At 41.5% G+C, this 25,639-nt stretch overlaps 1 protein-coding gene and 1 pseudogene across 1 annotated transcript in view; one reads left to right on the top strand and one right to left on the bottom strand.

The window, feature by feature from the left end:
- Positions 1 to 25,639, bottom strand: part of PIWIL2 (piwi like RNA-mediated gene silencing 2) — a 1,312,150-nt gene that overhangs the window by 223,876 nt on the left and 1,062,635 nt on the right. The gene's annotated exons all lie outside the window — the stretch shown is intronic.
- Positions 12,734 to 12,851, top strand: LOC128665432 (uncharacterized; annotated as a pseudogene).

The raw sequence follows: 25,639 nt of genomic DNA, 5'->3' as shown, positions 1-25,639 counted from the left end.
TGGTATATATAAGAGTATATCGTCGATCTGAAAAGGGAGGTAAGAGATGAATCTCTACGACCGATAACAGAGAACCTATGAAATAGACCCCGTAGAAGGAGATCACTGCATTCAAATAGGCAATACTCTCCTCACATCCCTCTGACATTCACTGCACGCTGAGAGGAAAACCGGGCTCCAACTTGCTGCGGAGCGCATATCAACGTAGAATCTAGCACAAACTTACTTCACCACCTCCATCGGAGGCAAAGTTTGTAAAACTGAATTGTGGGTGTGGTGAGGGGTGTATTTATAGGCATTTTAAGGTTTGGGAAACTTTGCCCCTCCTGGTAGGAATGTATATCCCATACGTCACTAGCTCATGGACTCTTGCTAATTACATGAAAGAAAAACTCTCCCTGCATCACCGGACTCTAACTTTTATCCATGCTCTCACTGAGAGGCTGACAGGATTACTTAAAACTCCAGTCCCATTGCGAAGAGTACTACCCTCCATAAGAGACTATCTCGAACTTCTAACACTTATCTGACAACCTCCTGTGACGAAAGGCAAATAATGACCGGGGGAGGTATTTAAGCCTTTGGCTGGGGTGTATTTGCCTCCTCCTGGTGGCCAGGTTCTGTATTTCCCAAAAATAATTAATGCAGCTGTGGACTCTTCCCTTTTAAGAAGAAAATGGAGAACGAAAAACGTGACCACGCCCAGTCATGAGGTGCAACCTACAGGTCAAGGAAAAGCGCGCCAGTCTCCAACAAGAAACTGCATAGCACTAAAAAAAACTGAATTTATGCTTACCTGATAAATTACTTTCTCTTGCGGTGTATCCAGTCCACGGATTCATCCTTTACTTGTCCATTCCCTACAGGAAGTGGCAAAGAGAGCACACAGCAGAGCTGTCCATATAGCTCCCCCTCTAGCTCCACCCCCCAGTCATTCGACCAAAGGTTAGGAAGAAAAAGGAGAAACCATAGGGTGCAGTGGTGACTGTAGTTTAAAGACAATTTTTTTTTTACCTGACTTAATTGCCAGGGCGGGCCGTGGACTGGATACACCGCAAGAGAAAGTAATTTATCAGGTAAGCATAAATTCTGTTTTCTCTTGCAAGGTGTATCCAGTCCACGGATTCATCCTTTACTTGTGGGATACCAATACCAAAGCTTTAGGACACGGATGAAGGGAGGGAACAAGACAGGTACCCTAAACGGAAGGCACCACTGCTTGCAAAACCTTTCTCCCAAAAATAGCCTCCGCAGAAGCAAAAGTATTGAATTTGTAAAATTTGGCAAAAGTATGCAGTGAAGACCAAGTCGCTGCCTTACAAATCTGTTCAACAGAAGCCTCATTCTTGAAAGCCCATGTGGAAGCCACTGCTCTGGTAGAATGAGCAATAATTCTTTCAGGAGGCTGCTGGCCAGCAGTCTCATAGGCCAAACGGATGATGCTTTTCAGCCAAAAGGAAAGAGAGGTAGCAGTCGCTTTCTGACCTCTCCTCTTACCAGAATAGATAACAAACAAGGAAGATGTTTGTCTGAAATCCTTAGTTGCTTGCAAATAGAACTTTCGAGCACGAACTACATCAAGATTGTGCAATAGACGTTCCTTCTTCGAAGAAGGATTGGGGCACAGAGAAGGAACAACAATTTCCTGGTTAATCTTCTTGTTAGAAACCACTTTAGGAAGAAAACCAGGTTTAGTACGCAAAACTACCTTATCTGCATGGAACACCAGGTAAGGTGAATCACACTGTAAGGCAGATAATTCTGAGACTCTTCGAGCAGAAGAGATGGCTATCAAAAACAAAACTTTCCAAGATAACAACTTAATATCTATGGAATGTAAAGGTTCAAATGGAACCCCTTGAAGAACTGAAAGAAATAGATTTAGACTCCATGGCGGAGCCACAGGTTTATAGACAGGCTTGATTCTGACTAAAGCCTGTGCAAACGCTTGAACGTCTGGTACCTCTGCCAGACGCTTGTGTAAAAGGATAGACAGAGCAGATATCTGTCCCTTTAAAGAACTAGCCGACAATCCTTTCTCCAATCCGTCTTGGAGAAAGGACAATATCCTGGGAATCCTAATCTTACTCCATGAGTAAACCTTGGATTCACACCAACAAAGATATTTCCACCATATCTTATGGTAGATTTTCCTGGTGACAGGCTTTCTAGCCTGAATCAGAGTATCTATAACTGACTCAGAGAAACCACGCTTTGATAGAATTAAGCGTTCAATCTCCAAGCAGTCAGCCGTAGAGAAACTAGATTTGGATGCTTGAACGGACCCTGTATTAGAAGGTCCTGCCTCATTGGCAGTGTCCATGGTGGGACAGATGACATGTCCACTAGGTCTGCATACCAAGTCCTGCGTGGCCACGCAGGCGCTATCAAAATCACTGACGCCTTCTCCTGCTTGATTCTGGCGATCAGACGAGGGAGAAGAGGAAACGGTGGGAAAACATAAGCCAGATTGAAGGACCAAGGCGCTACTAGAGCATCTATCAATGCCGCCTTGGGGTCCCGGGACCTGGATCCGTAGAGAGGAAGCTTGGTGTTCTGACGGGACGCCATCAGATCCAACTCTGGAATGCCCCATAGCTGAGTAAGCTGGGCAAATACCTCCGGGTGGAGTCTCCACTCCCCCGGGTGAAAAGTCTGATGACTTAGAAAATCCGCCTCCCAGTTGTCTACTCCTGGGATGTGAATTGCTGAGAGATGGCAGGAGTGGTCCTCCGCCCACCTGATTATTTTGGTTACTTCCTTCATCGCTAGGGAACTCTTTGTTCCCCCCTGATGATTGATGTGAGCTACAGTCGTGATGTTGTCCGGCTGAAATCTGATTAATTTGGCCGCAGCTAGTTGAGGCCATGCCTGAAGCGCGTCGAATATCGCCCTCAGTTCTAGAATGTTTATCGGGAGAAGAGATTCTTCCCGAGACCATAAGCCTTGAGCTTTCAGGGAGTCCCAGACTGCACCACAGCCTAACAGACTGGCGTCGGTCGTTATTATGATCCACTCCGGTCTGCGGAAACATATTCCCTTAGACAGGTTATCCTGAGACAACCACCAGAGAAGAGAAACTCTGGTTTCCTGGTCCAACTGTATTTGAGGAGACAAATCTGCATAATCCCCATTCCAGTGATTGAGCATGCATAGTTGCAGTGGTCTGAGATGTATCCGAGCGAAAGGGACAATGTCCATTGCCGCTACCATTAATCCGATTGCCTCCATGCACTGAGCTACAGATGGCCGAGGAATGGAATGAAGAACTTCGGCAAGTAGTTAAAAGTTTCAACTTTCTGACCTCCGTCAGAAATATTTTCATTTCTTCCGAATCTATTAGTGTTCCTAGGAAGGGAACCCTTGTGAGTGGAGACAGAGAACTCTTTTTGATGTTCACCTTCCACCCGTGAGACCTTAGAAAAGCCAATACAATCTCCGTGTGAGCCTTGGCTCTGTGAAAGGACGGCGCCTGAATTAAGATGTCGTCCAAATAAGGCGCCACTGCTATGCCCCGCGGTCTTAGAACCGCCAGAAGGGACCCTAGCACCTTTGTGAAAATTCTGGGAGCAGTGGCTAAACCGAATGGAAGAGCCACAAACTGGTAATGCTTGTCTAGAAAAGCGAACCGGAGGAACCGATGATGATCTTTGTGGATTGGGATATGCAGGTACGCATCCTTTAGATCCACGGTAGTCATATATTGACCTTCCTGGATCATAGGTAAGATTGTCCGAATGGTCTCCATCTTGAATGATGGGACTCTGAGGAATCTGTTTAGAATTTTTAGATCCAGGATTGTTCTGAAAGTTCCTTCTTTTTTGGGAACCACAAACAGGTTTGAGTAAAAACCCAGTCCTTGTTCTGCAATTGGAACTGGGAATATCATTCCCATCGTATGTAAATCTTCTACACAGCGTAAGAACGCCTCTTTCTTTGTATGGTCTGTAGACAGACGAGAAATGTGGAACCTTCCTCTTGGAGGGGAGTCCTTGAATTCTAGAAGATATCCCTGGGTAACAATCTCTAAAGCCCAGGGATCTTGAACATCTCTTGCCCAGGCCTGAGCGAAGAGAGAGAGTCTGCCCCCTACTAGATCCGGTCCCGGATCGGGGGCTACCCCTTCATGCTGTCTTGGAAGCAGATGCAGGCGTTTTGGCCTGTTTACCCTGGTTCCAGCCCTGGTAAGGCTTCCAGGTTGCCTTGGGCTGTGAAGTGTTAGCCTCTTCCTTTGCAGCAGTAGAGGCTGAAGCGGGACCGCTCCAGAAATTACGAAAGGAACGAAAATTAGCTTTGTTTTTAGCCTTAAAAGGCTTGTCCTGGGGGAGAGCATGGCCCTTTCCCCCGGTGATTTCTGAAATAATCTCTTTCAATTCTGGCCCGAAAAGGGTCTTTCCCTTGAAAGGGATATCTAACAATTTGGATTTTGACGACACAGCGGCCGACCAAGGCTTGAGCCAAAGCGCTCTGCGCTCCATAATGGCGAAACCTGAATTTTTTGCCGCTAACTTAGCTAATTTGCCACGCAGCATCTGTGATAAAAGAATTAGCCAGCTTTAGAGCCTTAATACTATCCATAATTTCGTCATATAAGGTCTCCCTCTGGAGCGACTCCTCCAGTGCCTCAAACCAAAAAGCCGCTGCAGTAGTTACAGGAATAATGCAGGCAATAGGTTGGAGAAGAAAACCTTGTTGAACAAAAATTTTCTTAAGTAAACCTTCTAACTTTTTATCCATAGGATCTTTAAAACCACAACTGTCTTCAATTGGTATGGTTGTGCGTTTAGCAAGTGTAGAAACAGCCCCCTCTACCTTAGGGACCGTCTGCCACGAGTCCCGCCTAGGGTCAGTTATGGGGAACATTTTCTTAAAAATAGGGGGTGAACAAAAGGGACACCTGGTCTATCCCACTCCCTAGTAACAATATCCGCAACCCTCTTAGGGATCGGAAACGCATCAGTGTATACAGGGACCTCTAGGTACTTGTCCATTTTACACAACTTCTCTGGGACCACCATAGGGTCACAATCATCCAGAGTAGCCAATACCTCCCTGAGCAATACGCGGAGGTGTTCCAATTTAAATTTGAACCTTAATGAATCTGACTCTGCCTGATGAGAAACCTTTCCTGAATCGGAAATTTCTCCCTCAGACATCAAATCCCTCACCTCCACTTCTGAGTGTTGTGAGGGTACATCAGATAAGGCTACCAAAGCTTCAGACTGCTCATAATCTGTTCTTAAAACAGAGCTATCGCGCTTTGCAGGAAAAACTGGCAGTTTGGATAGAAAGGGAATTATCCATGACTGTCGCTAGTTGTTGCAATGTAATAGGGGCAGACGCACTAGAGGTACTAGGCATCGCTTGCGCGGGCGTAACTGGTTGTGACACATGGGGAGAGGTAGACGGACTATCCTCATTACCTTCAGTCTGAGAATCATCTTGGGCCACATTTTTAAGTGCAACAATATGATCTTTAAACTGTATAGACATATTAGTGCAATTGGGACACATTCTGAGAGGGGGTTCCACCATGGCTTCTAAACACATTGAACAAGGATTTTCCTTAGTGTCAGACATGTTTAATAGACTAGTAGCATACACAAGCAGGCTTGGAAAACGCTTTAATAAAATAAAAAACACATTTTGAAAAACGTTACTGTGCCTTTAAGTAATAAAAAGAGCACACAATTTTACAAAACAGTGAAAAATGCAGCAATCCTTTTGAAATTTTCACAGTATGTACCTAAGGCTTTAATATGATTGCACCACAATTTGCAGAACGATTAACCCCTTAATGCCCAAACTGTAGCAGCCTAAAGCCAGCAACCGGTTAAATAACTACAGCACCTTGCCACAGCTTACTGCTGTGGCCCTACCTGCCCTTAGGGATCAGTTTTGGGGGGAAAAAGCTTCTTTTAGGTCCTCAATCAGCAGCTGGACCCTCCATGTGAAGCAGCATGAACTGTCTTTTCAATTCTAACTGCGCATCTGAGGCGCAAAATTAGGCCCCTCCCACTCCACTCCGGAGTTGTGAGGCCTACAAAAATCACTGCCAAGTGACTAAATTTTTGCCATGTGGATAATAACCCCAGAAAAACACTCCAAAGTGCTTAAAAAAGTGTCTCTAACGATTATTTTTTAAACAAATAATCGATTGCCCTGAATTAGTGTCAACCAGCCTAATTAGCCCTGTTATGTAAGCATTCAATTCTTTACTGAGTCTCAGAACATAGCTTACCCTCCCCACATGGGGATCTTGTCAGTCTTCTAGCATTATCTCAGTCTTGTCTAGAAATAAATGACTAAACATACCTCATTGCAGTCAAGCCTGCAAACTGTTCCCCCCAACTGAAGTTTTCTGGTACTCCTCAGTCCTGTGTGGGAACAGCAGTGGATATTGCTAAAATCATTTTCCTCTCAGCAGAAATCTTCATCACTTTTCTGCTAGAGAGTAAATAGTACAAACCGGTACCATTTAAAAATAAACTTTTGATTGAAGATATAAAACTACAATTCTAACACCACATTCACTTTACCGTCCCGTAGAGAGACCCTAGTGCTTAGAGCCGGCAAAGAGAATGACTGGGGGGTGGAGCTAGAGGGGGAGCTATATGGACAGCTCTGCTATGTGCTCTCTTTGCCACTTCCTGTAGGGAATGAGAATATCCCACAAGTAAAGGATGAATCCGTGGACTGGATACACCTTGCAAGAGAAACTGAATGTTAAGTAAAAGCCCTGAGCCCAAAATCCATACACATCAGCAGACAGAATCACATAACAAATATGATTCAAAATCTCCCACTGTTCATTAAAGGGACAGTCTACATCAAAATTGTTCTTATTTTTAAAGATAGATAATCCCTTTATTACCCATTCCCCGTTTTTGCATAACCAACACAGTTATATTAATATACTTTTTACCTCTGTGATTACCTTGTATCTAAGCCTCTGCAGACAGCCTCCTTATCTAAGTGCTTTTGACAGACATGCAGTGTAGTCAATCAGTGAAGACTCCTAAATAACTTCACGGGAGTGAGCACAATGTTATCTATATTACACACATGAACTAACACTTTCTAACTGTGAAAAACTTTCAAAATGCTCTGAGCTAAGAGGCGGTTTTCAACGGTTTAGAAATCAGTTTGAGCCTAGCTAGGTTTAGCTTTTCAAAAATACCACCAAGGGAACAAAGCAAATTTGATGATAAAAGTAAATTGGAAAGTTGTTTAAAATTGCATGCCCTATCTGAATCATGAAAGTTTAGTTTTGACTTTACTGTCCCTTTAACCCCACAGGAGATATTAACCCTTGATTCCATAAAGATAAAGGAGTCCCACTGAGACCCTGTATGCTATCATTACATATATTCCACAGTGAAAGGAAAATAAAACATCATTTATGCTTACCTGATAAATTTATTTCTCTTGTGGTGTATCCAGTCCACGGATCATCCATTACTTGTGGGATATTCTCCTTCCCAACTGGAAGTTGCAAGAGGATCACCCACAGCAGAGCTGTCTATATAGCTCCTCCCCTAACTGCCATATCCAGTCATTCGACCGAAGACAAGCAAGAGAAAGGAGAAACCATAGGGTGCAGTGGTGACTGTAGTTTAAAGTTAAAAAATACCTGCCTTAAAATGACAGGGCGGGCCGTGGACTGGAAACACCACAAGAGAAATAAATTTATCAGGTAAGCATAAATTATGTTTTCTCTTGTAAGGTGTATCCAGTCCACGGATCATCCATTACTTGTGGGATACCAATACCAAAGCTAAAGTACACGCATGAAGGGAGGGACAAGGCAGGTACTTAAACGGAAGGTACCACTGCCTGTAAAACCTTTCTCCCAAAAATAGCCTCCGAAGAAGCAAAAGTATCAAATTTATAGAATTTTGAAAAGGTATGAAGCGAAGACCAAGTCGCCGCCTTGCAAATCTGTTCAACAGAAGCCTCATTTTTAAAGGCCCATGTGGAAGCCACAGCTCTAGTAGAATGAGCTGTAATCCTTTCAGGAGGCTGCTGGCCAGCAGTCTCATAAGCTAAGCGTATTATACATCTTAGCCAAAATGAAAGAGAAGTTGCCGAAGCCTTTTGGCCTCTCCTCTGTCCAGAGTAGACAACAAACAAAGCAGATGTTTGACGAAAATCTTTAGTAGCTAGTAAATAATACTTTAAAGCACAAACCACGTCAAGATTGTGTAATAGACGTTCCTTCTTTGAAGAAGGATTAGGACACAATGACGGAACAACAATCTCCTGATTGATATTCTTATTAGATACCACCTTAGGTAAAAACCCAGGTTTGGGACGCAAAACTACCTTATCTGCATGGAAGATCAGATAAGGTGAATCACATTGTAAGGCAGATAACTCGGAAACTCTACGAGCCGAGGAAATAGCTACCAAAAATAGAACTTTCCAAGATAAAAGTTTGATATCTATGGAATGAAGAGGTTCAAACGGAACCCCTTGAAGAACTTTAAGAACCAAATTTAAACTCCAGGTTTAAACACAGGCTTGATTCTAACTAAAGCCTGACAAAATGCCTGAACGTCTGGAACATCCGCCAGACGCTTGTGCAAAAGAATAGACAGAGCAGAAATCTGTCCCTTTAAGGAACTAGCTGACAATCCTTTTTCCAATCCTTCTTGGAGAACAGATAATACCCTGGGAATCCTGACTTTACTCCATGAGTAACCCTTGGATTCACACCAATAAAGATATTTACTCCATATCTTATGATAGATTTTCCTGGTGACAGGCTTTCGAGCCTGAATTAAGGTATCAAGCGTTCAATCTCCAGGCAGTCAGTCTCAGAGAAATTAGATTTGGATGGTTGAAAGGACCCTGAAGTAGAAGGTCCTGTCTCAGCGGCAGAGTCCATGGTGGAAAGGATGACATGTCCACCAGATCTGCATACCAAGTCCACGCAGGCGCTATCAAGATCACCGATGCTCTCTCCTGCTTGATTTTGGAAATCAGACGAGGGAGCAGAGGAAACGGTGGAAACACATAAGCCAGGTTGAAAGACCAAGGTGCTGCTAGAGCATCTATCAGCATCGCCTTGGGATCCCTGGACCTGGATCCGTAACAAGGAAGTTTGGCGTTCTGGCGAGACGCCATGAGATCCAGTTCTGGTTTGCCCCAAAGATGAATCAATTGTGCAAACACCTCCGGATGGAGTTCCCACTCCCCCGGATGAAAAGTCTGACGACTTAGAAAATCCGCCTCCCAGTTCTCCACACCTGGGATATGGATAGCTGATAGGTGGCAAGAGTGAATCTCTGCCCAGCGAATTATCTTTGAGACTTCTAACATCGCTAGGGAACTCCTTGTTCCCCCTTGATGGTTGATGTAAGCCACAGTCGTGATGTTGTCCGACTGAAATCTGATGAACCTCAATGTCGCTAGCTGAGGCCAAGCCTGAAGAGCATTGAATATCGCTCTTAGTTCCAGAATGTTTATTGGAAGGAGTGACTCCTCCTGAGTCCACGATCCCTGAGCCTTCAGGGAGTTCCAGACTGCACCCCAACCTAGAAGGCTGGCATCTGTCGTTACAATTGTCCAATCTGGCCTGCGAAAGGTCATACCTTTGGACAGATGGACCCGAGATAGCCACCAGAGAAGAGAATCCCTGGTCTCTTGCTCCAGATTTAGTAGAGGGGACAAATCTGTGTAATCCCCATTCCACTGACTGAGCATGCAGAGTTGCAGCGGTCTGAGATGTAGGCGTGCAAACGGCACTATGTCCATTGCCGCTACCATTAAGCCGATTACTTCCATACACTTAGCCACCGAAGGGCGAGAAGTGGAATAAAGAACACGGCTGGGAGAACAGAAGAAGAGACAGATGGGACTTCCTGTGGGTGGAGCGTGATACAGACGTGCACGCTCGAGCTCTGTGAGGGAGAGCTGGATTACCAACATACCCCGCTACAATATCTCCTATTGCTGGGGGTGAGAGACAGTCAGTAACGGAAGTCCTCTTCAACCTTTACCTGGCCGATTGGTACCGGCCACAGTCACACACACAGCACTGGTGACATACAGAACACGCTGGAGGGAGGCTGCGGTCTGACCACAAGTAACCTCTTAGATTGCCGCTACAGTACCTGTTGCCGACACCGGGAGCGGAACGCATCTCTGGATAGTAGCTGCGCGAGGCAGCTACCTGCTCTACCCGACCGGAGCCAGATGGGAGGTGTCTCGCCTGGATCCGGGTAAGCGGAGGGACAGAGGAGAAGAACCAGTGTGGAGAAGCAGGACGGCTGACGAACAGCTCTGATAGCGCAAGTAATTTGCTTCCTGCTGGAGACATTATAATTTCTGTGTTTGTGTGTCTGTTAAACAAGGAACTGTTGCACTGGTTAAATGTGGCCCCACTAAGAGGTTCTGGCAGTATTGTCCCCGGAGCAGTGCTCATTAAGCAACGTTTCTTAGCAGAGGAGTTTGTAAGGGTATAGAAAACCACCAAAAGGAGTGTTTTAACAGCACAGAAGCCCTGGGGGGCAATCAACACAGCTTGTTTCCTCTTACTACCAACAAGCAAGCTTAAGCATAGCTACAATAATTAAAGGAGTATACGGACATAGTCTGTAGGTCATGATAGAGCAAGCTGAGCTACAGGGACTTTCACTGAAGCTAAGAGGTCCGTAAGTCGCCTTGGAATCACCAGGCTCAGTCCCCCCAAGGAAGGAAGTTTTGGTCATAACAGAGGTGTCTGGAGTAATCTAAGCAATCTTTTTAAGGGTTTGAACTGCTTCAGAGTATGTTGCTGACACTCTGAGTCTCAGAAATAAAGGGGCTTGGAAGAGAAAAGACAAGCCAATAGTTTGGCGTATAGCTGGACAGGATTTCTTGGTTACCGGGCAAAGCTGCATTTCTATATAAGTCGCTTTTTGAAAAGTTTAATAAGAGGCACTTTGGCTCTGAACGCTGCTAAGTATTCCCAGCAAGCTACATTCTCCTGTGGACTGTGACATTACCCAGAATCTAAGCATTTGATGTGGCCTTTGTATTTGTCTTCTTTTTTTCTTTTGGTAGCCCACATTAGTGATAAGTGCGGCAAGACTCGCTAATTATTTCATCACTGTATGGTTATCTTTTTGTCATGGTTGCTTTATTGTGGTAAAAAATCTTTTTTTATTTTTTTCTCTTTTAATATTCAATGTTATTTTAGGCTAAATTACTACAGAAATAGCCTGTTATGAATGTAAACTTATTTTAAGTGTGCTGGGTTGGGGTGAAGGCATCTGGTCTTTTTTCTGGGCAATTGGACAGGTTCTGTTATATAGAGAATATACGGTACACAAGAAGTGAGGCTAAACCGATGGTGTGTTATAGGAGGTGCAAGGGGGCAAAATAACATTCAAAGTGTAACGGCTGAGTGAGGGCAGTTCAGGCAAGTTGGACAGGAGGTTGTAGATTGTAGACGGGCAGATAGGGAGACCGTTTGTTCTGACAACTCGGAGAAATCCCATTAATCACATCACACTAATTTATTGCACATAGAGATCCCCACGAGGACCCTTTAAGGGGAGTTCCCTTTTTTTTTTTTTTGCACTTCCACTGAGTGGCAACAGCTGCCGTAGTGCACCTAATCACAGATAGTTAAAAAGGTTCACCAAGACCACCTGGGTCTAGGAGTTTTCTCCTTTTTTGTCCTGCTCCTTTTTTTTTGTTTTTTGCTTTTCTTTTTTTTCCTGAGTTTTCTTTTTAGTATCACTTCACATACGCACACTCTATGGAAAAGTATATACCTAACCTTAAAGTTAGGTCTCCCGCCATGCCCCTCAAGATAGATAAAAAATCCAAAGCGCTACAAGACACTGGTCCAGAGGACAATTCGGACCCTCAGGTATTACATTTAGAAAAACAGCTGACACTAAACCAACTAGCAGAAATGATCCTACCCCAATTTGAGGCAGTCAAAAAAGAGATAGCCACCTTATCTACAGAGATCAGATCCTTCTCTAACAGGATATTAGAAGTAGAAGAGAGACTATCAGACGTGGAGGATAGATTAAATGTACAAGAGACAAATTGGACAAATTAGGAAGAGAAAATAAAAAAGATGCAATCTAAAATTGAGGATCTGGAAGACAGATCGTGCAGAAATAATATTTGCATAGTCGGTCTGCCGGAAACGAGCGAGTATGAAGACTTGGTACTATTTGCCTCAACTACCCTACCACAACTGTTAGGGATGCAACTTTTAAAAAAAATCCAAGTAGAAAGGGCTCATAGAACAGGATCAGTCAGGAGTTCCCAAGAAGGCACACCGCGCCCCAGGATGGTAGTAATTAAGTATCTAAACTTTCAACATAAGATACAGATAATGAGACATTACAGGAAAATTCAGGGGTTCAAGATAGGCATGAAATCGGTCTTTCTGTTTCAGGATTTCTCATCTGAGACTTCCTCAAAGAGAAAGGCAATGGCACCCTATTGCACTTGCCTAATTAAGGCTGGATTTAAGGCAAATATGAGGTACCCAGCCAAAATCGTAATTTTTAATGCAGAGGGGAATGCCACGGTATTAAATACTGCAACAGAGGCCAAAAAATACTGTACAGAAAAGGGTGTTGAGATATGATGTATCAAATAGCAATGTCTCTATATATTTACTTTTGTCCAGACTTTTTAGACTAGTGATGTTGTTGGATGTCTCTGTTGTTAAATTTTTTGACCAAACAATATGTTTTTGTTTTTTTTCCCTCCAGCTTATGTCTACCGCCATACTGCCTTGATACACCCGATCCCGTTAGATCTCGGAAGTGAAGCAGGGATGGGCCTGGTCAGTACCTGGCAGGGAGACTGCCTGGGAGCACCAGGTGCGGTAGGCATGCCCCCCGTGTTGGTGGGCGGTGTGATCCTTATTCCCTGGCAGAGAGGTGGGAAGTAAATTCTTTTTTTTTTTTCTCTCTTATGGTTTTAAAATAAATATTAAATGTTGAAGTGTGTGTCTTGGAATGTTGGAGGTGTCACCTCCTCTATTAAAAGAAAGAATATTTTAAAAATGCTTAAGCGCCATACGCCAGGTGTTATTTTTTTGCAAGAGTTGCATTTGAAAGATGTAGAAATACGCAAGTTGAAAACCAACTGGATTGCTGAAATTATTGCAACTCCCTGTAGCAGCAGGAAGTGTGGAGTGGCCATAATGTTTAACAGGAATTTGTCTTATCAGATTAAAAATCAGGTGTTAGACCCAAAAGGGAGATATATGATTATTCAAGCTGAAATTAACAAGAGACAGTGGACGTTTTGCAATATATATGGCTCGAACGAAATTGATACAGAATTCTGGGAAGTGATCAAGAATAAATTAGCAAAGTAACTAGGGCAAAACATATTGATGGCAGGTGACTTTAATGCTACGATGCGGCCAGAGATTGATAGGCTACGATCGGGAGCCATTAGGAAACACAACAGAGAGGCAAAGCTTCTACGGGAATTCGCGAAGACATTAAGATTAAGGGATGTATGGCGCTTACAGCATCCAGATGAGCGCAAATTTTCGTGCGAATCTAAATCATTTAAAAACTTTTTGTGGATAGATATGTTCATGATAGATGAGAAATTATTGGTTTTGGAAATGGAGACACAAATATCTGAGATAGTAATATCAGACCATGCGATAATAAGCTTGAAGATAGAGGGTGGGCTGGATAAGAGCTGTAACAGGAATACGTTTAGCTTCCCCAGATATATGTTACAGGACGAGAATTTCCAGAACTTCTTAATGGAAAGATGGAGAGAATACCATAGGCAGAACAGATTAGGGGTGAGCAGCCCAGAAATATTCTGGGAAGCTGGTAAAGATGTTTTACGGGGTGAAATCAAAAGTTACATGATAAAAAGAAAGCGGAAGTTCAATGATAGAGAGATCCAACTAGCCAATCATCTTAAAAATTCATATAGTAGATATGTGGTAACTCCAAATAGTTATTCCTGGAATAGCTACAAAACAGCTAAATCAGAGCGGTAGACCTTTCTGAGAGAAAAGTGGGCAAGAGAAGATATTCGGACAAGAGCATGTTGTCAGGGGTTTCAGGGGATCTCCGCAAAGCATTTGGCGAAAATAATAAAATTTCGGAAAAAAAAAAAAATCTAATTCCAATCATCAAAGAAGGTTCAACTACTTTTACTCAACCAGTAGAGATAAGAGAGGCCTTTTATAGATATTACAAGAAATTGTACTCTAGCGAGGTTATCGATGAGACAATAATGGGTGAGTTCTGGCATAAGATCCGGGTCCCGAAAATAGATAAGAAGGATTTAGACCAGATTAATTCCCCGATAACAGAGGAGGAAGTGATAACAATGATTGACAGAATAAAAGTTAACAAGGCATCGGGGCCTGATGGTCTTCCGGCAGAATTCTATAAAATTATTAAAAAAGAAATCGCGGGTACGCTGGTAGAACTTTACAACAGCTATTATGTGCAAGGGAATATAAACTCACCTTTTTTTTACCGATTCAATAGTTACACTAATACATAAGAAAGGGAAAGCACCAGAAGAGTTGGGATCATATCATCCAATTTCGCTCCTGAATCAAGACTATAAAATATTAATGTCAATAGTAGCAGATAGATTGAAGAAAGAGGTTGGAAATTTGATTCATAATGACCAATCAGGATTTATCCCGGGTAGAAATCCAGTAAGGAATATGCGGAGGGTGCTAGTCACTCTAGACCATTATTTTAACAAATCCCAGAACCCGGATAAAAAAAAACTTGCAGATTTAGCTATGCTTACGATCGATGCAGAAAAAGCATTCGATTCCATCATTTGGGATCATCTATTTTTGGCTCTTAAGGTATTCGGTTTTGATGGCAACATAGTGCCGTTAATTAAAAGGATTTATACCAGCCCGCGGTCTTAACTATTGGTAAATGGAGAATTATCCCACTACATAACTTTACAGAGAGGGACCCGACAGGGATGTCCCTTGTCACCATTATTATTCGACTTGGCACTGGAACCACTGGCTGTTCAATTTAGACAAGAATTAAAGGGACTTGAATTCGGGGGACATAATATCTTAATTTCCTTATATGCGGATGATGTTATGCTATTTTTACAGCATACTGAAACAAGTATTCCCAAATGTCTAGCAATCATCAACAATTTTAGTCTTTTTTCAGGATATAAAATTAATAAGAAAAAGTCAGAGCTGTTATGGATAAACAAATCAAGATCGAGTTATCTGTCACATGGATTTAAAGAAGTAAAGTCGATAAACTATTTAGGAATAAAAATAAGTAAAAATCCCAAAGATTGGTATAGCTTAAATTATGCGGAGTTCTTTGATAATCTAGAGGGTAGATTAGGTAGGTGGAATCTCCACTACTTATCGCTCTCGGCGAAAATAGTGTTGATTAAAACGATTGTGTTCCCCAGGCTATTGTTTTTATTGCAGAATTTACCTCTGTGGATAACTAGACAAGATATAGCGAGGTATAATAGAGCTTGCACACATTTTATTTGGGGTAAGAGGAAAATCAGAGTAGCGACCGCGAAACTTACCCAAAGTAAAAAATATGCCGGTCTGGCTTTACCGGACATCGTTAAATATAACGTTGTCGCCCTTATGAAATTTGGAGTAGACTGGATCACGGAGGCTAATTATGTGACTTATTATGATTTAGAATCCACACTGATAAAGCCTTTTGATCTGAAGGCAATTTTAAATCATCCGTATAGGAGTTTACCTAGCAATGTTAGTTCTCTTTTAACCTTTGCCAATGTGGTTCGCGCATGGCAGAAATTTTGCGGTTATGTGGGTCAAGATTTCCATTTATCACAATTCTTGCCACTTATTGGTACGCCGGATTTCATGCCCGGGATGAATAATATGGTCTTTAAAGTCTGGAAGCAAAAAGGTATACGTTATTTTTATCAGTTATTGCAAGGAGAGGGGCAAGTGATGCAATCATTCCAGACACTGGCACGACAATATCAGCTCCCGAGTAAAACTTTTTTCGCCTATCTTCAGGCCAGGAGTCTCCTCCTTAAATTGTTGCAAACGTATAGAATTGTGTGGGATCCAGGAATTGATTCAGGAATGAAATTATATGTGACCGGCAAAAGATCGATATCGTACTGGTATAAGTTTTTGCAAAATCTCTCAGGGAAAGAACATATAAATAATAGGAAAGGGTTTGTTATGAAATATGTTAGCTCGCTTCAAGGTGAGGAAATTGAAAGGAGTCTTAGACTGGCAGAGGCAGCAACATGTTTGGTGAGCTGGAAAGAATCACAAGTCAAGCTTTTGAATAATTATTACTTAACCCCCAGGAGGATGAGTAAATGGGTGCAGAATGAGCATAAGGGGAACTGTTTTAAATGCTATAAAGAGGGAGCAGAGCTGAGCCATTGCCTCTGGGAATGACCAAAAATCAGTCAATTCTGGAGCAAAATCCAACATTGGGTGAACAGGTTTTTGCCAGAAAAGCTTACCTTCCAGTTGAGGCATATTCTTCTTTTAAAAGAATATGGGCGTATCAAAGGTGAGGGTCTACTAATCAATTTTGTTATTCTGGCAGCACGACATACAATATTTTCGAAATGGAGATCTCCTGAGGCCCCGACTATATGTGAGTTCGTCAATACTATTAAGTTACAAATGATTATTGAAAGACAACATCTAGTAAGAGTACCTGAAAAGACTCTTAGAATATTTTTTGATAAATGGAAGAAGGTAATACTATCTTGGCCCCGGACGGCACAGCTGCAATTTGTTTCTCCGTTGAAGAATAATGTAAATTTCATAGCGCTGGTTGTAGGGGAGGTACTCCCAGTATATTGGCTCTGAGCTTCTCTGGCAGGGATGGGGGGTCGGACTGACTTCCAGGTTGGGGGGGCTGGGGTTTTTTCTATTTTTTTTTTTATTCTTTTCTTTTTGACTGCTGAGCAATTAGTCAAGGCAGAAGCTCTGAGTAGGAGCTGTGTCTCCTTTGAATATTTCTGTACACAAGGAAGCTGTGTCTTCCAAGAGCTGCGTGAAGTTTATTATATTTTTTATATTTTATGTATCTTTTTGTTGTGATGTGTGCGTGCTACAATAAATAAAAAAGAACACGGCTGGAATTTTGAAGCTTTGATAACCTGGACTCTGTCAGGTAAATCCTCATTTCTACAGAATCTATTAGAGTTCCCAGAAAGGAAACTCTTGTGAGAGGGGATAGAGAACTCTTTTCTTCGTTCACCTTCCACCCATGCGACCTCAGAAATGCCAAAACTATGTCCATATGAGACTTGGCAATTTGACGCCTGTATCAGAATGTCGTCTAAATAAGGGGCCACTGCTATGCCCCGCGGTCTTAGAACCGCCAGAAGTGACCCCAGAACCTTCGTAAAGATTCTTGGGGCTGTAGCTAACCCAAAGGGAAGAGCTATAAACTGGTAATGCCTGTTCAGGAAGGCAAACCTGAGAAACCGATGATGATCTTTGTGTATCGGAATGTGAAGATAAGCATCCTTTAAATCCACTGTAGTCATGTATTGAGCCTCCTGGATCATAGGTAGGATGGTACGAATAGTCTCCATCTTGAATGATGGGACTCTGAGGAATTTGTTTAAGATCTTGAGATCTAAAATTGGTCTGAAGGTTCCTTCTTTTTTGGGAACCACAAACAGATTTGAGTAAAATCCCTGTCCCTGTTCCTCCTTTGGAACTGGATGGATCACTCCCATAACTAGGAGGTCTTGAACACAGTGTAAGAATGCCTCTCTCTTTATCTGGTTTGCAGATAATTGTGAAAGGTGAAATCTCCCATTTGGAGGAGAAGCTCTGAAGTCCAGAAGATATCCCTGGGATACAATTTCCAACGCCCAGGGATCTTGGACATCTCTTGCCCAAGCCTGGGCGAAGAGCGAAAGTCTGCCCCCTACTAGATCCGTTACCGGATAGGGGGCCGATCCTTCATGCTGTCTTAGAGGCAGCAGCAGGCTTTTTGGCCTGCTTACCCTTGTTGCAGGTCTGGTTAGGTCTCCAGACCGACTTGGACTGGGCAAAAGTTCCCTCTTGTTTTGCATTAGAGGAAGTTGATGCCGCACTCGCCTTGAAGTTTCGAAAGGCACGAAAATTAGTCTGTTTGGCCCTTGATTTGGACCTATCCTGAGGAAGGGCATAACCTTTTCCTCCAGTGATATCAGAAATGATCTCCTTCAAACCAGGCCCAAATAGGGTTTGCCCCTTGAAGGGAATGTTAAGCAGCTTAGACTTTGAAGTAACGTCAGCTGACCATGATTTAAGCCATAGCGCTCTGCGCGCCTGAATAGTAAAACCAGAATTCTTAGCCGTTAGTTTAGTCAAATGAACAATGGCATCAGAAACAAAAGAATTGGCTAGCTTAAGTGCTCTAAGCTTGTCAAGTATGTCATCCAATTGAGTCTCTACCTGTAAAGCCTCTTCCAGAGACTCAAACCAGAAAGCCGCAGCAGCAGTGACTGGGGCAATGCATGCAAGGGGCTGTAGAATAAAACCTTGTTGAATAAACATTTTCTTAAGGTAACCCTCTAACTATTTATCCATTGGATCTGAGAAAGCACAACTGTCCTCGACAGGGATAGTAGTACGCTTAGCTAGGGTAGAAACTGCTCCCTCCACCTTAGGGACTGTCTGCCATAAGTCTCGTGTGGTGGCATCTATCGGAAACATTTTCTTAAAAATAGGAGAGGGAGAGAACGGCACACCTGGTCTATCCCATTCCTTAGTAATAATTTCTGTAAACCTTTTAGGTATTGGAAAACATCAGTGCACACCGGCACGGCATAGTATTTATCCAATCTATACAATTTTTCTGGCACTGCAATTGTATCACAGTCATTCAGAGCAGCTAAAACCTCCCTGAGCAATACGCGGAGGTGTTCAAGCTTTTTTACAAGCAAAAAATAAAAACGGTACTGTGCCTTTAAGAAAAATAAAAAAAAGGTCAAAATTTGAAAAACAGTGAAAAAAAGCAGTAAATCAAACGAAATTTTTACAGTGTGTATAATAAGCTAACAGAGCATTGCACCCACTTGCAAATGGATGATTAACCCCTTAGTTAAAAAAACGGATAAAAAAAAAACGATATAGACGTTTTTTAACAGTCACAACAAACTGCCACAGCTCTGCTGTGGCCCTACCTTCCCAAACAAACGACTTTGGAAAGCCTAAGAGCCCTTTAGAGAGGTCCTATAGCATTCAGGGGACTCCTGGAGGAAAGCTGGATGTCTCAGTCTGTAAAAGTTACTGCGCAATTAAGCGCTAAATTAGGCCCCTCCCACTCATGTCTAAACAGTGGAAAGACTAAGAAAACTGTTTCTAGGCAAATTTAAGCCAGCCATGTGGAAAAAAAACTAGGCCCCAATAAAGTTTTATCACCAAAGCATATATAAAAACGTTTAAACATTTCCAGCAAACGTTTTATATTGAAAATCTATAAGAGTATTACCTCTGAAAGTAAGCATGATACGAGTCGCTATTAAATCACTGTATTCAGGCTTACCTTACATAAATCTGGTATCAGCAGCATTTTCTAGCATTTACATCTCTAGAAATTTTTTTTAACTGCACATACCTCATAGCAGGATAACCTGCACGCCATTCCCCAGCTGAAGTTACCTCTCTCTTCAGTTATGTGTGAGAACAGCAATGGATCTTAGTTACAACCTGCTAAGATCATAGAGATCACAGGCAGATTCTTCTTCTATTTTCTGCCTGGGACAAAAATAGTACAACTCCGGTACCATTTAAAAATAACAAACTTGGGGGGAACTTCCGGGTGGCAGCCATGATAGGCTGCTTTTTTCCACTCTGCTCCTGCATCCTATCTATCTCTACTTGGAATAACCTTCTAAACAGCTCGAATTATAGCTAACCATACAGATCTTTAACCAGTTTGAGAACCTGCATTTGACGAGCCTAACATAGACAAGATATCTGCAGTTTTGAGCGCCCGGAGCGGCTTGGAAGGTTGAGGCCTTTTTATTATACCCCCCGGCGAGGCGCACCAAGGCCTTGTCGTTAAGCAGCACTGAGTGTCAGATGCGAGCGACACAAAGTGCTGAATATTCAGTACCAAGAAGGTGCCAGCGCAGCTCCTGATTCCTGTTTGATATGCTGACCAGCCGCTTGCTATAGAAGAAGACATGACTTGTATCAGCGCCCTGTTACAAGCGCTACAGAATCTCCTCACGGATCACCATGCGGCTTTGGAAGAACAGCTGTCTGAAGCATTTCGCCCTGAAAGTTCCACGGCACTTCGGCAAGACACTTCAGTTGACCCTGTTTTGGTGCCGCACTTAAGCGATAACGCTTTGGGGCCCCAGCGTCTTAAACCTACCCTGACTGAAACACATGAGGTGCGCGCCATCGCAGGGCCTGAGAAACATGGCGAGGTTAGTGTGAATGTTGAGCCCAGATGGAAACTTGCCGACTATGCAGCAGATACAGGGCGCGACAGGGGAATTATAGTTGTGACTCACTCAGCTTTTATGCATGCCGAGGAACATTCAGACACAAAAGTCTTTTTGGAACATTTGCCCCAAGCTCATATAGATACGTGGGCACTAGCACAAAGACCCCTACTAACTTTACAAATTTTGCAAACCCCTTGCTACAATGACGAATGGATGTACATCTGGGACACTATTCAAGATCAGAGACAATATTTGTTTACTATTCCTTGGTTCAGACGCAGACTTTATACGATTTGGCAACCTAATGATATGATCATGAGGATTAACACTGGAATTGGTTAGCCTGGTCCTTTACACTGTCATAACGGCTCTAAGTTGAATACTTTACAAGCAGTTACTGTTTCATTTGCCAGTTTTTTATACCATATTATTAAGTCTTGCTTGGTTCTTTACAATGTCCTAACAGTACTAAGTTGAATGGTTTAAATGCAATTACTGTTTTATAAGCAAGTCCCTATACTATAATATTAAGTGTTTTCAATAGGTACCACAATCTGAATTTTTCAGGGGTTTTATACCATTGTGGGGGTCTTACTTCTAGCTACATGCATAATATATCCTCTTTCCCAAATTGTACTTTAATATATATGGGCATATTTTTCCTTGCAATATATATTTTTGGATATTGTGACTCTCACACAGAACTCAAAATGGCTATATTGTTATTATAAATTCATTGTGCGGGGGTGTGGGGCTTGCGGCCGGGGCTGCACATCCTGCGCATACTTACATAACCAGCCAGTACAGGTGAATGAGGGCGTAGTATATTATTTAGTTTAGGGCTGCAACAACTAATCGGTAAGTTTGATCGTAAAAATAGTTGTCAACAAATCTCATTATCAATTAGGTGGTCAGCGATTAGTTGTTCAGTTGCACAGCACCAGCTGCTTTAATCTGAAGATCTACTGCAACTAAGATTGTGCAAAAAAAATATGTAATTTATTTCTTTTTTTAATCTTTTTTCTATCCGATTAATCGGACAATAATCATCCGATTAATCGGATATAAAAAAAATAAAATAAATTAAAATGTTTGCACAATACCATGTGCAGGAGTTCATCAGATTGAAGCAGCTGGTGCTGTGCAATTAACCAACTAATCGCTGACCACCAAATTGATAATGAGATTCTTTGACAACTATTTTTATGATCAATCTTACCGATTAGTTGTTGCAGCCCTAATTTAGTTTAAGCTAAGGCTGCAAATATTAGTAAGTAGTTTTAGTAGTACAATTTTTGATAACATATTCCCCAGTCATGTAATCAGTTACAGTTTATCCTTGCCCTTGCCGAACTGCCCTGGAAATAGCCCTGAGACTGTTCATTTTTTTATATAAGCTGCCTGGTCAGCACAGTAAATATATAACACAGAATATGTCAACACCATGATTCTATTTAGCTGGCGCCAATAAATACCAACTTACAAAATTTTTAACTCAGTATACCTACTCAAACAGCATAGCTAAATAATAGAAAATCTGAGGTTACATTAAAGAGATCCATGAGTGGTCTCCTATAAACCAGATTGCTCTCAATAATTGTCACTATTCTATATGATGTGAGGTCCAAGAGAGGCCTTCTGCATGTATTTGAGGGCTCAATTCTTCTTATTGGCTAGTATTTCCTTAACCTACCCTATTCTCTACAGCAAACATGTAAATTACCGATAAGTTACTGTACATCACCTATACGCTTATAGTATGTGCCTTGGGTTTTACTCTTCTTGGATGATACCTATTGCTCATCTCATGTATTTTATTTTCTATCTTATTATGTCGATGTGTCCTATAAGATACTCCTTGGTATAAGTATTTTTGAAGAGCATTTGTATTATGCTGTACAGTTTATTGTGTATGCCAATAATTTTACCTCAATAAAAAATATAAAAAAAAAAACAAACAAAAAAAAACAAACTTTTGATTGAAGAAAAAAACAACTACGTTTCACCACTTCTCTCTTACTACTTCCATGCTTGTCGAGAGTTGCAAGAGAATGACTGGATATGGCAGTTAGGGGAGGAGCTATATAGACAGCTCTGCAGATCCTCTTGCAACTTCCTGTTGGGAAGGAGAATATCCCACAAGTAATGGATGATCCATGGACTGGATACACCTTACAAGAGAAAACAATCTTACCGGAATCTATGCCGTGGAACAGTAACACGGCCCTTTAAGTGTGATAGATAGTAGCGTCGCTTCTGACATGGACTTGAGTAAAGAAAGGAGGCAGTGAAACTTGTCAACACTGATTGCTTATGGAGCTGTTGATATGAGTCGGAATGGTTTCGCAGAAAGACTCTCCCTGCATCTCCGGACTCCAACTTTCACCCATGCTCTCACTGAGAGGCTGACAGGACTACTTAAAACTCCTGTCCTATCTCCAAGAGTACTACCCTCCATAAGAGACTATTCTGTTATCTTCTAACACTTCTCCTGTGACGAAAAGCAAAGAATGATTGGGGGATGAGGGGATTGGGGGGAGGTATTGAAGCCTTTGGCTATGGTGCCTTTGCCTCCTCCTGGTGGCCAGGTTCTGTATTTCCCAAAAGTAATGAATGCAGCTGTGGACTCATCCCGTTTTAAGAAGAAAATGAGAGATTCTATACTTCCACATTTGAAGTTTTTTTTTTTAATCAATATAAAGCAACTAAGCTGCTGTATATTTTTCTATTATCTCTTACACATACTGAGTGTGTGCTAAACATATAAAACGTTTTATTAGCTGGACTATTTATATTAATAATTATTTCGAATACATCTATTGTGTTAGTTGCACTGATATTTTAATGATCTAGTTCTTATGGAAAGACAATGTATTTTGTTTACATAGTTTGGAAGATTACATATGTTTTTAGCAATTTATGACAGGATACTATCAGGGTTGGGTAGGATCTGGTATCCTTATTTCTTTTTTAGCCCAGTAGTAATAGATGTGATGTCACTCTAATGTAGTGCCATACCCGCTGAACATCACTTTAATATTTTAGCTGTTCTTCCTGAATTACCTATTTTTCCCCACACTTATCCCTGACACCTTTACTGTTTTTTTCTTGTATAATTTACTGTAGATGGCTTTTTAATTTAGCTCTTTATTTGTAAGTGCTAACATATCACTGTGGGTTGAAATATGTAAGTATTGTAAGCTTTACCATTACATAACAATTTTGAAATGCATCTTATGTCCAGCCTCCAGAGATATTGGTCTTTGGGCACAATATATTGGACAGTCTTATACCTTATTGTTTGAGGACTAAGTCTTTGTAAAAAAAATATGCCACTTTTAAAGTTTAACACATTGCATTATTCTTTAAACTAAAAATATCTATAAGCAAAAAAACAAAACTTGCACCCTCTATAATAAATAATATATAAAACCTAAAGTAATAAGAATGAGGAAAAAAGCAAAACAAAACCAAACAAAAAACAAACAAACTACAACCCCCCCCCCCCCCCCAAACCAAACCAAATCTCAATTAGGTCAAATACAATGCCCAATGCCTATCACAAAATCTCCAGTAGTTTTATAAATGATGTATACTTTATTAGGCTAAATTACAAAAGTTTTGAAAATGTATTTGAAACTTAATTTATTTATCTATCTATCCTGCCCTCTTCTTTTTGTGTTAGAGTACATTCTTCTGATACCATTACAATCAAATTACATTTTAACAAGGATGTGGAGTTTGCACAGGTGTGTCTAAGTAAACATGAATCACATAAGGAAAGTTTGGCCAATGTGAAATATTTACATTGAAACATATGATAAAAGGTGGGGTTTGCACAGGAACGTGGCTGTGAAATATTTACATTGAAACATATGATAAAAGGTGGGGTTTGCACAGGAACGTGGCTGTGCTGGTTTGCCCAGATTACGAGTGGAGCAGTATTTTATGCTACTGCTCTAACTTTGCTAGAATTAAACTTTTTGTGCATATCCGGTATCGCTTGTATTACAAGTTGAAAGTAAAATGTTTTGCTCACACGCTAACCCGATGCACGCAAAAATCTGAAGTTAGATTATTACTACCGTATTACATATTCCCCAATATAAGTCCATGGAGCAATGAAAGTGGAAAAAAACTTAACACCCTATCCGCACGCAAACCCGATCGCATTTTCTTAAGTGCACTAACCCAAAATGAAAAACTGAACTTTTTTTATTTTTTATTTACTGATAAATTTCTTTCGGGATGAGGAGAGTCCTTATAACATATAGGATATGTTTCCTACTACTAAGAGGAGGTCAAGAAACCCTTGAAAGAGCTTTAATGCCTCCAATCACCTCTCCACACTCAGTTTACATATAGCCGAGCAAAGGAGAGCATTAGAAAAGGTAGGAAAGACAAAAAGCAGAGTTAAAGGAATACTCTAGTCAAAATTAAACTTTAATGATTCAGATAGAGCTTTCTAATTTATTCCTATTATCAATTTTCTCTGTTCTCTTTGTATATTTATTTAAAAAAGCAGGAATGTAAGAATAAGCTTAGGAGCCGGCCCATTTTTGGTTTAGCACCTGGGTAGTGCTTTCTGATTGGTGTCTAAATGTAGCCACCAATCAAGCAAGAGTTACCTAGGTGCTGAACCAAAAATGGGCCAGCTCCTAAGCTTATATTTAAATAAAGATACCAAGAGAAGGAAGAAAAATGAATAAATAATACATGTTATATACCACAACAGTTAAATCTGTTAAATATGCATTGCATGTTCAAATCTTAATTACCATAAATAAAAACATAATTTATGCTTACCTGATAAATTCCTTTCTTCTGTTGTGTGATCAGTCCACGGGTCATCATTACTTCTGGGATATAACTCCTCCCCAACAGGAAATGCAAGAGGATTCACCCAGCAGAGCTGCATATAGCTCCTCCCCTCTACGTCACTCCCAGTCATTCGACCAAGAATCAACGAGAAAGGAGAAACCAAGGGTGAAGTGGTGACTGGAGTATAATTTAAAAGATATTTACCTGCCTTAAAAAACAGGGCGGGCCGTGGACTGATCACACAACAGAAGAAAGGAATTTATCAGGTAAGCATAAATTATGTTTTCTTCTGTTATGTGTGATCAGTCCACGGGTCATCATTACTTCTGGGATACCAATACCAAAGCAAAAGTACACGGATGACGGGAGGGATAGGCAGGCTCATTATACAGAAGGAACC

This window comes from Bombina bombina, chromosome 6 (assembly GCF_027579735.1).
Source record: "Bombina bombina isolate aBomBom1 chromosome 6, aBomBom1.pri, whole genome shotgun sequence".
Taxonomy (NCBI): domain Eukaryota; kingdom Metazoa; phylum Chordata; class Amphibia; order Anura; family Bombinatoridae; genus Bombina; species Bombina bombina.
This window is presented reverse-complemented; position numbering and strand designations above follow the sequence as displayed.